Source organism: Salvelinus fontinalis, chromosome 19 (assembly GCF_029448725.1).
Source record: "Salvelinus fontinalis isolate EN_2023a chromosome 19, ASM2944872v1, whole genome shotgun sequence".
In the NCBI taxonomy this organism is placed as follows: domain Eukaryota; kingdom Metazoa; phylum Chordata; class Actinopteri; order Salmoniformes; family Salmonidae; genus Salvelinus; species Salvelinus fontinalis.
In genome coordinates, this window is record NC_074683.1 from 21,635,389 (window position 1) to 21,653,124 (window position 17,736).

General features: G+C 44.0%; 1 pseudogene; it reads left to right on the top strand.

Annotated features, from left to right (window-relative positions):
* The first annotated feature begins 6,725 nt into the window (after nucleotides 1–6,725).
* LOC129817013 (gamma-crystallin M2-like) lies at nucleotides 6,726–7,490 on the top strand (annotated as a pseudogene).
* The last annotated feature ends 10,246 nt before the right edge of the window (nucleotides 7,491–17,736 follow it).

Below are 17,736 nucleotides of genomic sequence, written 5' to 3' on the forward strand. Positions count from 1 at the left end.
TCTCTCATTATATATATCTCTCTCAGTCTCTCTCTCTCTCTCATTATATATATCTCTCTCTGTCTCTCTCTGTCTCTCTCTCTCTCTCTCTCATTATATATATCTCTCTCTGTCTCTCTCTGTCTCTCTCTCTCTCTCTCTCTCATTATATATGTCTCTCTCTCTCTCTCATTATATATGTCTCTCTCTGTCTCTCTCTGTCTCTCTCTCTCCTCTCTCTCTCAGTTATATATATCTCTCTCTGTCTCTCTTCTCTCCTCTCTGTCTTCTCTCTCATTATATATGTCTCTCTCTCTGTCTCTCTCTCTCTCTCTGTCTCTCTCTCATTATATATATATCTCTCTGTCTCTCTCTCTCTCTCTGTCTCTCTCTCATTATATATATATCTCTCTCTGTCTCTCTCTCTCTCTCTCCTCTCTCTCTCATTATATATATCTCTCTCTGTCTCTCTCTCTCTCTCCCTCTCTCTCATTATATATATCTCTCTCTGTCTCTCTCTCTCTCTCTCTCTCTCATTATATATATCTCTCTCTGTCTCTCTCTCTCTCTCTCTCTCATTATATATATCTCTCTCTCATTATATATATCTCTCTCTGTCTCTCTCTCTCTCTGTCTCTCTCTCATTATATATATCTCTCTCTGTCTCTCTCTCTCTCTCTCTCTCTCTCTCATCATATATATCTCTCTCTGTCTCTGTCTCTCGGTCTCTCTCGTCTCTCTCTCTCATTTATATATCTCTCTCTGTCTCTCTCTCTCTCTCATTATATATATCTCTCCCTCTCCTCCCCTGTCCCTCTCTCCCTCTCCCTCCTCCCTCTCCTTCACTCTCCCCCCTCTTCTTCCTTTCTCCCTCGACTTCCCACTTCCTCCCTCCCATTTCTTCCCTCCACCCTCTCCTTCCTCTCTTCCTCTCCTTTCCTCTTCCTCTCTCCCTATCTTCCTCCCTTCCTATCTTCTTCTCCTCCTCTCCTTATCTTCCTCTCTCCCTGTTTTCTGCTCTTCCTATTTCCCTCTCTCCCTATCCTCCTCTCTCCCTTTCTTCCATCTCCCTCCCTCCCTATCTTCATCTCTCCCCATCTTCCTCTCCCCCTCTCCTTCCTCCCTCCCTATCTTCCTCTCTCCATCTCCTTCCTCTCTCCCTCTCCTTCCCTCTCCCTCGCTCTCCCCCTCGCCTTCCTCTCTCCTGCTTCACCCCTCCCATTCTCCCTCTCTCCCTCTCCTTCCCTCCACCCTCTCTTACCTCTCTCCCTCTCCTTCCCTCTTCCTCCCTCCCTTTCTTCCTCTCTCCCTCCCCTTCCCTTCTCCCTCTCCTTCCTCTCTCCATCTCCTTCCTCTTTCCCTCTCCCTATCTTCCTCCCTCCCTCTCTCCATCTCCTTCCCTATTTCCCTCTCTCCTTCCTCCCTCTCCCTGTCTTCCTCCCTCCCTCTAATCCATATCTTCCCCCCTCCCTCTCTCTATCTCCGTCCAAATTTCCTCTCTCCATATCCTTCCTCTCTCCATCTCCTTCCTCTCTCCCTCTCCCTGTCTTCCTCCCTCTCTCTCATCCCTATCTTTCTCCCTCCCTCTCTCCATCTCCTTCCCTATTTCCTTCTCTCCATCTCCTTCCCTATTTCCTTTTCTCCATCTCCTTCCCTATTTCCTTCTCCTCATCTCCTTCCCTATTTCCTTCTCTCCATCTCTTTCCTCTCTCCCTCTCTCACCTTCCCTATCTTCCTCCCTCCCTCTCTCCATCTCTCCATATCTTCCTCCCTCCCTCTCTCCATCCTTCCCTCTTCCTCCCTCCCTTTCTACCTCTCTCCCTTCCCTTTCCCCTCTCCTTCCTCTCTCCCTCTGCCTAACTTCCTCCCTTCTTCTAATCCCTGTCTTCCTCCCTCCCTCTCTCTATCTCTTCCCTATTTTCCTCTCTCCATCTCCTTCCCTATTTCCCTCTCTCCCTCTCCTTCCTCTCTCATCGTCCTCCACCCCTCTCCTTCATCTCTCTCTCTCTCTCTCTCTCTCTCTCTCTCTCTCTCTCTCTCTCTCTCCTCTCTCTCTCTCTCTCTGTCTCTCCTAATGAAGACCAGTTGTCTCCGCGCCAGGAAAACAAAATAAAAGGAGGTATAAATGGCAGCACCATCTGGCGCCTGCCCTGCCTGCTGAAGAGAGGGGGATGAGCAGAGGAGGAGAGAGAAGAGGGGGATACTTTTTGAGGAAAGGTGAATGAGAGGAGGATGATATCTGCCCTGCGAAGAAGAGGAGCGGGGGAGGAGAATGGAATGGCGAGGGAAATGAAAAGGCGGAGAAGAGAAGAGGGGGATGATTCCAGGTTTATTTCAATCATCAGGTTTAAAACAGAACTGTCTCTCCATCGCAGGTTGATGTTTATTGTCATGAATCTTGTCGTGGAGACAGAACTGAGCGATTTCTGCTAGCTGGGCCAGCTGCAAAGTCCAAATTAATGAACATTTAAGGTTAGGGCTGGGCATTAGGATTAGGCATGTGGTTAAGGTTGGGGTTAAGGTTAGGGTTAGGTTTAAAGAGCTGAGCTGCCTCCAGGGCAAGATTAATGACAATAAGTGCCAACCTGCCTCCCTCAGCTGCCCCAGGCAGGCAGGCTCCTCTGAGCATGCCTAAACATGCTGGCAGGAGGCCCCAATGAAGCATTAGGTCCCCTAGGACCCCTGATGACAGACTAACTGGGCTATTTATGCCTTCGCTGTGAGACGCTGCCAGGAGGTCCGCTGTCTAACAAACGCTATTCTATTTCAGGGCTGACTTCACAAAGACACGTTCTGGGCAGAAACATCACACTACCGTGGAGTTGGCTGGTTAATAGAAGGAGACATTCTCAACCATGGTAGTGTACTGTACCGTGTAGTGCCTTGAGACGTAACGATTTGGGATCAATAGATGATGTCTAGGGATTCATTTAGAAGCCCAATGAAGGTCTCGTAGTTGAATGTGATATGACATCCCGTAGCCTCGTACCTGACAACACACGTTAGCTGTGATTATAATCATGATTTCAGAGGGCCTCTTGTGCCTTATTACTTTATTAAACAAAACAAATGTGGCATAGGAGACAGGATGAGAGAGACAACCTTTTCATAACAGAGTCTGAAAGCATGTTGAGGACAATAATTGGAAAATATAATGATGAAAAACATTTTAACAGGGAGAAATATAATTTCACTGAAACATTTTTTTTAGAGTAGGTGCCCTACACACTTTCAGGAGGATTTCATTTCATGAAAAACTTCATATAACTTTGAACCCTGCGGCCTAACCAGCAGCCTAAACTCTCAGAACTGCAGCCTCACTCAACCGTTCATTATTCATTAATGACCTCAGTATGAGTATTCAACAATGCCGTGTTAGAAATGTAATTAACTGTCAGTTCATCAGGTAGGAGATTCCGGCCATTCATTTTAAACACTCAACTTTCATATCCTTTCAATCCTCACACACACGCGCGCACACACACACACACGCGCACACACACACACACACACACACACACACACACACACACACACACACACACACACACACACACACACACACACACACACACACACACACACACACACACACACACACACACACACACACACACACACACACACACACACACACACACACACACACACACACACTCTGAGTTAATAAAACATTAGGAACGCCTTCCTAATATTGAGTTACACCTCCTTTTGCCATCAAAACAGCCTCAATTCGTCTGGGCATGGACTCTACAAGTTCTCGAAAGCGTTCCACAAGGATGCTGGCCAATGTTGACTCCACTGCTTCCCACAGTTTTGTCAAGTTGGCTGGATGTCCTTTGGGTGGTGGACCATTCTTGATACACACGAGAAACTGTTGAGTGTGAAAAACCCAGCAGCGTTGCAGTTCTTGACACACTCAAATCGGTGAGCCTGGCACCTACTACCATATCCCGGTCAAAGGCAATTAAATATTTTGTCTTGCCCATTCTAGTGGTTAGAGCGTTGGGCCAGTAACAGAAAGGTTGCTGGATCGAATCCCCGAGCTGTCGTTCTGTCGTTCTGCCGGTGAGCAAGGCAGTTAACCCACTGTTCCAGTTGTACAACTGACTAGGTATCCCCCTTTCCATCCCCCCTCGAATGGCACACAAACACAATCCTTGTCTCATTTGTCTCAAGGCTTAAAAATCCTTCTTTAACCTGTCTATCCCCTTGATCTACACTGATTGAAGTGGATTTAACAGGTGACATCAATAAGGGATCATAGCTTTCACCTGGATTCACCTGGTCATTTTATGTTATAGGTGTTCCTAATGTTTTGTCAAGTACCCTGTGCTGAAGTCAGAGTCAAGTCCAAGTCTGAGTCACGAGTCGAGTCACTAGTCCATTCATTTATTAGGTCTTAATGTGCAATGGTTTCTAGTCACCACCAGATGTCAGTATATCACATCTCCCTAATGAAAAACCCCAACTAATTTACTATTCATCACTACCTCACAAGTTCTACTCAATACCTGTGTTTCACTACTTATTTACTGCATAAATTAACGGTAAGTCAGGCTCTCAGCTCCTTTTTTGTAATCGCCCACTGATATTTGTGTAGGTTTTTTATTGCAGAGTGAAAACTAAAGGGCGACTGTTCAGAACCTGGCTATGGGATGCAAGGGGGAAAGTAGGAGGAGGGTAGAGAGACGACAAGTTAAAAGACAGCCTACTTTTCTATACTCAAAGGGAGAGACAGACAAATAGCAAGACTGTTGTTTTACTATTAAACTCAATACTAGTATTGTTTTTGTGAAGCAATTTGTTTCTTAACCAAGCAAAGCTAAATAGTAAGCTGATGACTGGTGGTTACAGGGAAGGAAGAGAGTCACTTGCGTGATGTGTCAACTATGATCGGAGGCGGAGCCAGAGTGGAGCCTGCCTGCCCGTCTGCCCACAATCATCGCTTGCTGCCCGGCAACATGTAGATGTAGTGTGCCGGGTCCTTCCCACTGCTACAGAACAGAACCCTCTCTGCTCTGTGCACCCAGCTCTGCTAATATTCTGCTTATCATAGTAGTCTATCCAGTCCAAGTGCAAATACAAGTCACGATGAGGTGAGTCTAAGTCACTAATTGTCAAGTCCAAGTCGAGTCACTAGTCAAAATCGGGACTGAAATTGAGTCCGAGTCCTGGACTTGAGTACTACAATACAACATACACACACTGTGGAATAATTAGACAGGTGTATCCGTTGAGATTGCTTTCCTTCAGATGAATTAGCTGGTCATAATTGGCCAGTGTTAAATCAATAATATGAATCTGCTTCCTATAGCTCATTATCCCCAGGGCTGCAGATACATTATTATCTGACCGCAGACACACCACTGTATTTTCTTCCACCTCAGTTTTAGCTATATTCTCAGCCCTGTGGCTGCACTTAGGCTAAACCAATTTTTCATTCACCATATTTAAACTTTGTGTTGCTGGTAACTGAATGGCAGTTTTTGGAATCATAGTGTTGATTGTTGAACTATTATTTTGTAACACAAAGACAACTCTGCCTGAGTATGGTTCTCCCTTTGACCCCAGATAAATCCAGTTTAGTGAGTGTTTACTGAATGTTTTCCAATTAGTCTGTGCTGTAATAAACATCAGTTTTATAGCTGTAGTATTATTATGAAGGCTCATTAATGAACCCAGAGAGTTAATGGAGCGACGTACCTTTGTACCAGGAGGAGAGGTGCTGACTCAGGTGGCAACAGGACCAGAACTAATCAACTTCTAGAACCCGGGGAGTGTAGGGAGATGAAGGAGACATTGACGTACTGGAACAGTTAAACGTTTCAGAAGTTTCTTAAGCAAACTTGAAATGTTCTTAGTGTACACAGTGGTTCATACGTTTCCTAAGCACACACAAAGATTCTAAAATACTTTGCCATGTGCTGCCTGGCTGTATGTCTGTGCCCACCACTCACCCACGCACCAGCCAGAGACCCAGAGATTACACACTCTGTTAATAGAAGCTTTTATCTACTCAGCAGCACCACACTTCAACTCTGTAGAGTGGTTCGCTACACCGACACATGAAACAGGTTAATTGACATCTTCACGTACTCCAATAGTGTTTTTTAGAGTCTGATACGGCACCTTATAAACATTTACAGTTATATATAATTTTAGCTTAATGGAATTCAAGTAGGGTGTGAATGACTTTAATTGAAGTACTCTAATATCAATTGGGATAGAAACGTATTTAGCGTGTGTGGCTGGTGTATATAGTCAGGTGTAATTATGTCTAAGAGGGAGAAATGTCATTTGGTGTGTACGGGAACAATTAGCCTTGAATAAAGATCATTATGATAATTTTTAAGGACCACATTAATGTTTTTCGATACATACATTAACATGTTTATAAGATCAATTCACACAAAATGAATTACTGTATTAAAGGAATGATCTTTCCAAACACAATACATATTGTGAAGTCAAATGTATTTAAAGTGCATTTTACAAGGGTCACAACACACCCGTTCTGCGTGACCGCAAATAATCCTTTCATAATACTGAATATGGACAAAAACCTCAAACTTAGGAAGGTATTGTGCAATGAACAATATGCACACTTTACAATTCCAAGGCTGTAACTCTACATTGTTAACCCTTTCACAAAGTCTTTGTGTTATTTTGTTCTGAGAGAAACAGCCTTTTTAAGGTCTTTTGAGAGACCCAGTCCATGGAATGTGGACAAACCTCAGTGCATTATGGGCCTCTATGCCATGTTGCTAAGTCAGCGGTTTGTACAATGGGGCCACAGGTATAAAAAGAAAGGTTTTAAACCAGTAGGATATCAGTTCCAGAGCAGCAGCAGCAGCAACAGCAGGACCCCCCACGAAGCAAGCCAAAATGCCCAACATGAACAGCAGGATAGTCTTCTACGAGGACAGGAACTTCATGGGTCGCTCCCATGAGTGCAGCACCGACTGCCCTGACATGTACTCCTTCCTGAGCCGCTGCCACTCCTGCAAGGTTGAGGGTGGCTGCTTCATGCTGTATGACCGCCCCAACTACATGGGAAACCAGTACTTCATGAGGAGGGGAGAGTATGCTGACTACCACATGATGGGAATGGCCAATGGTATGAGATCCTGCCGCATGATCCCGATGCACAGGGGATCTTACAGGATGAAGATCTACGAGAGAGAGAGCTTCGGCGGTCAGAGCCACGAGATCATGGAGGACTGTGACAACATCATGGATCGTTACCGCATGTCCAGCTGTATGTCCTGCAACATCCAGGACGGCCACTGGCTCATGTATGAGATGCCCCACTTCAGAGGCAGGATGATGTTCATGAGGCCTGGAGAGTACAGGCACTTCAGCATGGGTATGGGAAGCATGGGTGGCATGGGCGGCATGGGTGGCATGAGGTTCCAGAGCATGAGGCGTATCAACGAGTCCTGGTACTAGATGCTGCTCTTTACAATGATGTAAATGAGACAAGCCATTGAATAAAAATGTTGAAATCAAAAAAACTCCAAGTTATTTTTTCTTTCTTTCTGAGGAACAAATATAATCATATTCATTCTGTAATGCACCTTGATATAGTACTTGTCATCAAAAGCTCTGAAATGCCACAACTGTCTGCCCACAACCTTTGACCATAATTCAACATATTTAACACTCCATGAGACCATTCAACTCATTAGAATGCCAATATACATGGACAGTGATAGCTGTTGTTGATAATAACAGCTCCTAGAGAACATCCCATAATGATTTATTATTAAAGAAACAAGGTCTTTACCTCTCAGTCTGGTTCAATACACTTTATCAGCTCCGTAAGCTAAATAAACAACCATCACTGTCAATGGGTATTGACTGTTGAACTACAGTCAAAGGACAGTACAAAGTGACCTGAAAACAGTGGAGATTTTTCTTGAACAGACCATTGATGTTGGCCCACAGTAGAAGGAGAGTATTTACATGGACAACATTGTTATGTGTGTGAATGTGAGAGTTGTGAATGCCTGATGCCCTTGGGAGGCCTGGGGAGGCCTGGTGACTCTCCAGGATCAGTCTTGATGTAGGATGGCAGGCTCTGGGCTCTGACCTGTGATTGGTTTGTCATTGATTACCACTTCATGAGTTGTGACTGTCTCTCTGTCCCTCTGGAATCTCACTCAGTCTGTCTGGATGGCACTGGGCCTAGCTGAGAGCTGGAGTGTGTGTGTGTGTGTGTGTGTGTGTGTGTGTGTGTGTGTGTGTGTGTGTGTGTGTGTGTGTGTGTGTGTGTGTGTGTGTGTGTGTGTGTGTGTGTGTGTGTGTGTGTGTGTGTGTGTGTGTGTGTGTGTGTGTGTGTGTGTGTGTGTGTGTGTGTGTGTGTCAAAGCTGGGCTGGAGTTGCTCACTGCTTTTAGCTTTTAAAGAAGTTGAACTCTGGCAGATGGACAGTCTGGTTCTCTATATCAGTACTGAAGCCAAGGCCCAACTCAATTCATTGCAGATAAAAGCAAACTATTCACCACTTTATTAGGCTCAGTACACTGTTCCTCAATCAGTTATTAGATTAGTTAGGGTTAGGGTTGTGTCTAGGGTTAGGGTTTAACCTGGATGTGGACATGAAGCTAGGGTTAGGGTTGTTTGTGGTTGTGTCTAGGGTAAGGGTTTAACCGGGATGTGGACATGAAGCTAGGGTTAGGGTTGTTTGTGGTTGTGTCTAGGGTAAGGGGTTAACCGGGATGTGGACATGAAGCTAGGGTTAGGGTTGTTTGTGGTTGTGTCTAGGGTAAGGGGTTAACCGGGATGTGGACATGAAGCTAGGGTTAGGGTTGTTTGTGGTTGTGGCTAGGGTTAGGGTTTAACCGGGATGTGGACATGAAGCTAGGGTTAGGGTTGTTTGTGGTTGTGTCTAGGGTAAGGGTTTAACCGGGATGTGGACATGAAGCTAGGGTTTGGGTTGTTTGTGGTTGTGTCTAGGGTAAGGGTTTAACCGGGATGTGGACATGAAGCTAGGGTTTGGGTTGTTTGTGGTTGTGTCTAGGGTAAGGGTTTAACCGGGATGTGGACATGAAGCTAGGGTTAGGGTTGTTTGTGGTTGTGTCTAGGGTAGGGGTTTAACCGGGATGTGGACATGAAGCTAGGGTTAGAGTTAGGGTTAGGGTAGGTGCTATGTGGGTGCGTCTGAAATGGCATCCTAACTCTAAAATGTTATTTCAATATCCCAACAACTGTAATCCTAACCACAACCCTAACCCTAGCATCATGTCTACATCCCGGTTCAACCCTAACCCCAGCATCATGTCTACATCCCGGTTCAACCCTAACCCTTAGCTTGCCTAGATAAATAAAGGTTACATTTTTTTTAATTATTATGTGAGCTACACATAAAATTATACTTTAAGGAAAACTGTTTCATGTTTGCGGCCAGGGAGCACGTACCTGGGGTCAATTAAATTGATAAGCCTCTTGAAACCTTCCTTTTCGACTGTGCTAATTGGTAGCATGTCCTTAGCAATGCAATGCATAATAGCATTTGTGATGTCTTTGTCTTTTCGATGTTAGCTGTAGGGCATAAACACTGTCAGTGTTGACTGCTTCGGTCAAACATCCCTAGATTGGCTGGTGCTTGAGGGGCGTTTATCAATACTGTGGTGCAAACTCAAACTTCCTGCATGTTCCAAAGAGTGATTTTGCTTCAGATGTTGAAAAAGGTTTGTCGTATTACCGGACTTCGTAGTCACAATGTCTATGGCACAATTTGCACCGAACATTACTCTGCTCTTTGTTGGACTTCAAAAAGCCAAACCACTTCCAAATTACTGAAACAGTTTAACTCTTTTTATCAATAATTTCTTCGTTGGAAGCTGCTCCTTCTCCATGGCTATCACTGCCACTGTTTTCGCCTACATCACTCATTTTTCGTGGTTAATAGTGGCGACTCCGTCACTCGAGATGCTAAGTGGTTTTAGTGGACCCACGGGCCGGAGCCTCTGGCGACGACCCACGGTCTGGAGTCCCTGGCGACGATCTACGGTCCGGAGTCTCCGGCGACGATCCACGGTCCGGTTCCACGGAAGCGGAGGGATCAGCGAGCGGAGCGGGGTCTACTTCCCGAACCGGAGCCGCCACCGAGGCTAGATGCTCACCCGGGCCCTCCCCCATTGAGTTAGGTTTTGCGGCCGGAGTCCGCACCTTTGGAGGGGGGGGGGGGGGGGGATGTCACTCCCTGACCTTAGAGAGCCTTTTAATTTCTCTATTTGGTTAGATCGGGGTGTCATTTGGGTGGGCATTCTAGTTTTTCTATTTCTTTGTTGGCCGGGTATGGTTCCCAATCAGAGGCAGCTGTTTATCGTTGTCTCTGATTGGGGATCATACTTAGGCAGCCTTTTTTCCACCTTTAGTTTGTGGGATCTTGATTTTGTGTAGCTGCCTGTGAGCAGCCCAGAACTTTACGTTTCGTTTGCATTTGTTGTTTTTTTCGGTGTTCATTTTTAATAAAGTAAGATGTACGCCTACCACGCTGCACCTTGGTCCAATCCATCTCTAAACGAACGTGACAAGCTATAAAAAGTGATTGAGTAGGCTGCATAGATTTCATGACTAGACGCTCAAAAGACGAAAAAAGCAGTCATTTTTTGGGGGATAAATTGAAATTTGCTATCATAAATGTTAGCAACACCTCCATCTTTGCAGGATGCACGGGGGATATGGTCACCAGTGTAACCAGGAGGAGAGGCCTCATTTAACAAAGTAAATTCATCAGGCTTAAGACATGCTCCAGTCAGGTCAATCACAGCAAGATTATGATCAGTGATTAGTTCATTGACTATAACTGCCTTGGAAGTGAGGGATCTAACATTAAGTAGCCCTATTTTGAGATGTGAGATATCACAACCTCTTTCAATACTGACAGGATTGGAGGAGGTCTTTATTCCAGTGAGATTGCTAAGGCGAACACCGCCATGTTTAGTTTTGCCCAACCTAGATCAAGGCACAGACATGGTCTCAATGGGGATAGCTCAGCTGACTACACTGACTGTGCTAGTGGCAGACTTCACTTAGCTGGCAGGCTGGCTAACAGCCTGCTGCCTGGCCTGCACATTTCACTGTGGAGCTAGAGGAGTTAGAGCCCAACATTGATAAGATGCGAGCACCCCTCCAGCTAGGATGGAGTCCGTCACTCCTCAGCAGGCCAGGGTTGGTCCTGTTTCTGGGCGAGTCCCAGAAAGAGGGCCAATTATCTACAAATTCTACATTTTGGGAGGGGCAGAAAACAGTTTTCAACCAGCGATTGAGTTGTGAGACTATGCTGTAGAGCTCATCACTCCCCCTAACTGGGATGGGGCCAGAGACAATTACTCGATGCCGGCACATCTTTCTAGCTGATTTACACGCTGAAGCTATGTTGCTCTTGGTGACCTCTGGCTATTTCATCCTAACATCGTTGGTGCCGACGTGGATAACAATATCCCTATACTCTCTACACTCGCCAGTTTTAGCCTTAGCCAGCACCATCTTCAGATTAGTCTTAACGTCGGTAGCTCTGCCCCCTGGTAAACATTGTATGATCGCTGGATAATTATTTTCAAGTCAATTTTTTTAATTGTTTTATTATTTCACCTTTATTTAACCAGGCAGGCCAGTTGAGAACAAGTTCTCATTTACAACTACCAAGATAACGGACAAGATAAACAACGGCCAAGATAAACAACGGCCAAGATAAAGCAAAGCAGTGTGACAAAAACAACAACACAGAGTTACATATGGGATAAACAAACGTACAATCAATAACACAATAGAAAAATCTGTATACAGTGTAGGGCTGGGCGATATGGCAAATAAATTATCACGATATCTATATATATATTTTTTTATCACGATATTAATCAAATAATGTTTAAAAGGTGCATATCTGCTTCAGACTCAAGAATGCCTAATGCCTGAACAAACCACTAGGCAGGTAGTGGTTAGAGCGTTGTGCCAGTAACTGCAAGGTTGCTAGATTGAATCTCCGAGCTGACAAGGTAAACATCTGTTGTTCTACCCCTGAACAAGGCAGTTAACCCACTGTTCCCCGATAGTCCATCATTGCAAATAAGAAGTTGTTCTTAACTGGCTTGCCTAGATAAATAAAGGTTACATTTTTTTATTCGTTATGTGTGCTACACAAAAAATTAGTGTAAAGTACCTGGGGTCAATTAAATTGATAAGCCTCTTGAAACCTTCCTTTTCGACTGTGCTAATTGGTAGCATGTCCTTAGCAATGCAATGCATAATAGCATTTGTGATGTCTTTGTCTTTTCGATGTTAGCTGTAGGGCATAAACGCTGTCAGTGTTGACTGCTTCGGTCAAACATCCCTAGATTGGCTGGTGCTTGAGGGGCGTTTATCAATACTGTGGTGCAAACTCAAACTTCCTGCATGTTCCAAAGAGTGATTTTGCTTCAGATGTTGAAAAAGGTTTGTCATATTACCGGACTTCGTAGTCACCTGTCTATGGCACAATTTGCACCGAACATTGCACTGCTCTTTGTCAGACTTCAAAAAGCCAAACCACTTCCAAATTACTGAAACAGTTTAAAACCTTTCAGTGATACCCATCCGGGATCCTCCTCATCAAAAAAGCTGACTAGCATATCCTAGCCTAACGGGACAGGGATATCATATAATATAATTTTCATGAAATCACAAGTCCAATACAGCAAATGAAAGATAAACATCTTGTGAATCCAGCCATCATTTCCGATTTTTAAAATGTTTTACAGCGAAAATACAATATGCATTTATATTAGCTAACCACAATAGCCAAACACACAACCGCATATTTTCACCATGTTTCCACCGCATAGGTAGCTTTCACAAAACCGACAAAATAGAGATATAATTAGTCACTAACCAAGAAACAACTTCATCAGATGACAGTCTTATAACATGTTATACAATACATTTATGTTTTGTTCGAAAATGTGCATATTTGAGGTATAAATCATAGTTTTACATTGCAGCTACCATCAAAAATAGCATCAAAGCAGCCAGAATAATTACAGAGAGCAACGTGAAATAAACAAATACTCATCATAAAACATTTATGAAAAATACATGGTGTAGAGCACATGAAAGATAAACATCTTGTGAATCCAGCCAATATTTCCGATTTTTTAAGTGTTTTACAGCGTAAACACAATATAGAATTATATTAGCTTACCACAATAGCCAAACACACAACCGCATTTATTCACCGCAAAGGTAGCTTTCGCAAAAACCAGCAATAAATATGAAATTAATCACTAACCTTTGGGCAACTTCATCAGATGACAGTCTTATAACATCAAGTTATACAATACATTTATGTTTTGTTCGAAAATTTGCATATTTAGAGCTGCAAATCGTGGTTATACATTGTGAATACGTAGCAACATTTTCCCAGAATGTCCGGAGATATTTTGGACACTCACCTAATCTGACCAAAGAACTCATCATAAACTTTACATTAAAATACGTGTTGTATGGCAAATGAAAGATACACTGGTTCTTAATGCAACCGCTGTGTTAGATTTTTTTAAATAACTTTACTACAACATACAAAATACATTATTGTGAGACAGCGCTCACATATTCTCCGCCCTGTTGGATTCTACATATTCCACAGAAATACGAAATAACATCATAAATTGTTTCTTACTTTTGCTGAGCTTCCATCAGAATGTTGTGCAAGGAGTCCTTGCTCCAGAATAAATCGTTGTTCGGTTTTAGAATGTCCATTTCTTCTGTCGAATTCGCGCCACAATGCTAGCCAAGGTTGCTAACATTCCCATCCTCTCTTGGCGCAAAGAACGGAAAACTCCAAAAGTCCCAATAAACGTTGAATAAACTGATAAAACTCGGTTGAAAAAACCTACTTTATGATGTTTTTCTAATATGTATCAAATAAAATCAGAGCCGGAGATATTCGCCGTGTAAACCGAACGCGTTTCAGAAGACAACGTGGAACTCCTTCGTGCGCCTTGGAAAACTGACAAAATGGCAGACCTGTCACTCCAAAAGCTCTTGCTCGACCTCAGATTAAGCTAGACACCCCATTCCACCTTCCACTGCCTGTTGACATCTAGTGGAAGGCGTATGAAGTGCATGTATATTGATAGATAGAGCCAGTTGAATAGGCAGGTCCTGAAACAAAGCCTCGTTTTCAGATTTTTCACTTCCTGTATGGAAGTTTGCTGCCAAATGAGTTCTGTTTTACTCACAGATATAATTCAAACACTTTTTGAAGTTTGAGAGTGTTTTCTATCCAATAGTAATAATAATATGCATATTGTATGATCTAGAATAGAGTACGAGGCCGTTTAAATTGGGCACGATTTTTTCCAAAGGGAAAACAGCGCCCCCCTTTTGACAAGAAGTTTTAACTGTTTTTATCAACAATTTCTTTGTTGGAAGCTGCTCCTTCTCCATGGCTATCACTGCCACTGTTTTCGCCTACATCACTAATTTTTCGTGGTTAATAGTGGCGACTCCGTCACTCCAGATGCTAAGTGGTTTTTAGTGGGCGTATACCTCTCCACGTGCATATTGTCACTTCTCCGCACATTCCTGCTGCATCAGAGGTGATATGGACTGCTGTACCTAATTACTCTATATCGACATTATCAAAAATGAATCTAAACTTTTTTATATCGTTATTGAGGGAAGAAATTACATCAATAAATATTGATATTGATTTATCGCCCAGCCCTAATACAGTGTTACACATGGAATAAACAAACATACAGTCAATAATACAATAGAAAAAGTCTATATAAAGTGTGTGCAAATGAGGTAGGATAATGGAGGTAAGGCAATAAATAGGCCATAAAGGTGAAGTAATTACAATTGAGCTATTTACACTGGAGTGAAAGATGGGCAGATGAGGCTGTGCTACTAGAAAAAAAATCGGTGTGTAAAACAAAAGAAAAACAAAAGAAATATGGGGATGAGGTAGGTAGTTGGTTGGTTGGGCTATTTAAAGCTGGGCTGTGTACAGCTGCAGCGATCGGTATGTTGCTCTGACAGATGATTCTGTTAGTGAGGGAGATATAAGTCTCTAACTTCAGTGATTTGTGCAATTCGTTCCAGTCAATGGCAGCAGAGAACTGGAAGGAAAGGCGGCAAAAGAGGTGTTGGTTTTGGGGATGTCCAGTGAAATATACCTGCTGGAGCGTGTGCTACGGGTGGATGTTGCTATGGTGACCAGTGAGCTGAGATAAGGTGGAGCTTTACCTAGTAAAAAATTATAGATGACCTGGAGCCAGGGGGTTTAACAACAAATATGTAGCAAGGACCAGCCAATGAGAGCATACAGGTTGCAGTGGTGGGTAGTATATGGGGCTTTGGTGACAAAATAGATGGCACTATGATAGACTGCATCCAGTTTGCTGAGTAGAGTGTTGGAGGCTATTTTGTAAACGACATCGCCGAAGTCAAGGATCGGTAGGATAGTCAGTTTTACGAGGGTATGTTTGGCAGCATGAGTGAAGGAGGCTTTGTTGCGAAATAGGAAGCCGATTCTAGAATTAATTTTGGATTGGAGATGCTTAATATGAGTCTGGAAAGAGAGTTTACAGTCTAGCCAGACACCTAGGTATTTATAGTTGTCCACATATTCTAATTCAGAACCATCCAGAGTAGTGATGCTAGTCGGGCGGGCAGGTGCGTGCAGCGATGGTTGAAGAGCATGCATTTAGTTTTACTTGCATTTAAGAGCAGTTGGAGGCCACGAAAGGAGTGTTGTATGGCATTGAAGCTCGTCTGGAGGTTTGTTAACACAGTGTCCAAAGAAGGGCCAGATGTATACAGAATGGTGTCGTCTGCGTAGAGGTGGATCAAAGAGTCACCCGCAGCAAGAGCAACATCATTGATATATACAGAGAAAAGAATCAGACAGAGAATTGAACCCTGTGGCACCCCCATAGAGACTGTCAGAGGTCCGGACAACAGGCCCTCCGATTTGACACACTGAACTCTATCTGAGAAGTAGTTAGTGAACCAGGCGAGGCAGTCATTCGAGAAACCAAGGCTGTTGAGTCTGCCGATAAGAATACGGTGATTGACAGTGTTGAAAGCCTTGGCCAGGTCGATGAAGATGGCTGCACAGTATTGTCTTTTATCGATGGCGGTTAGGATATCGTTTAGGACCCTGAGCGAGGCTGAGGTGCACCCATGACCAGCTCGGAAACCGAATAGCATAGCGGAGAAGGTACGGTGGGATTCGAAATGGTCGGTGATCTGTTTGTTCACTTGGCTTTCGAAGACTTTAGAAAAGCAGGGCAGGATGGATATAGGTCTGTAACAGTTTGGGTCTAGAGTGTCTTGCCCTTTGAAGAGGGGGATGACCGCGTCCGCATTCCAATCTTTAGGAATCTCAGACGATACGAAAGAGAGGTTGAACAGACTAGTAATAGGATTATAATTTTAGGAAGAGAGGGTCCAGATTGTTTATCCCAGCTGATTGGTAGGGATCCAGATTTTTTAGCTCTATCAGAACATCAGCTGTCTGGATTTGGGTGGAGAAGCGGTGGGGGGGGGGGGCTTGGGCCAGTTGCTGCGGGTGGTGCAGAGCTGTTGGCCTGGGGTTGGGGTAGCTAGGTGGAAAGCATGGCCAGCCGTAGAGAAATGCTTATTGAAATTCTCGATTATTGTGGATTTTTCGGTGGTGACAGTGTTTCCCAGCCTCAGTGCAGTGGGCAGCTGGGAGGAGGTGCTCTTATTCTCCATGGACTTTACAGTGTCCCAAAACCTTTTGGAATTAGTGCTGTAGGATGCAAATTTCTGTTTGAAAAAGCTAGCCTTTGCTTTCCTAACTGACTGTGTATATTGGTTCCTGACTTCCTGAAGAGTTGCACATCGCGGGGACTATTCAAAGCTAGTGCAGTACGCCACAGGATGTTTTTGTGCTGGTCAAGAGCAGTCAAGTCTGGGGTGAACCAAGAGCTATATCTATTCTTAGTTCTACATTTTTTGAACGGGGCATGCTTATTTAAGATGGTGAGGAAAGCACTTTTAAAGAATAACCAGGCATCCTCTACTGACGGGATGAGGTAAATATCCTTCCAGGATACCCGGGCCAAGTCGATTAGAAAGGCCTGCTCGCAGAAGTGTTTTAGGGAGCGTTTGACAGTGATGAGGGGTGGTTGTTTGACAGCAGACCCATAACGGACGCAGGCAATGAGGCAGTGATCACTGAGATCCTGCTTGAAAACAGCAGAGGTGTATTTAGAGGGCTAGTTGGTCAGGATGATATCTATGAGGGTGCCCATGTTTACGGATTTGGGGTTGTACCTGGGAGGTTCCTTGATAATTTGTGTGAGATTGAGGGCATCTAGCTTAGATTGTAGGACGGCCGGGGTGTTAAGTTAAGCATATCCCAGTTTAGGTCACCTAACAGTGTGAACTCTGGCGATAGATGGGGGGCAATCAATTCACATACAGTGTCCAGGTCACAGCTAGGAGCTGAGGGGGGTCTATAACAAGCGGCCAAAGTGAGGTACTTATTTCTGGAGAAATTAATTTTTTAAAGTAGAAGCTCAAACTGTTTGGGCATAGACCTGGATAGTATGACAGAACTCTGCAGGCTATCTCCACAGTAGATTGCAACTCTGCCCCCTTTAGCAGTTCTATCTTGACGGAAAATGTTGTAATTGGGGATGGAAATTTCAGAACTTTTGGTGGCCTTCCTAAGCCAGGATTCAGACACGGCTAGGACATCAGGCTTGGCGGAGTGTGCTAAAGCAGTAAATAA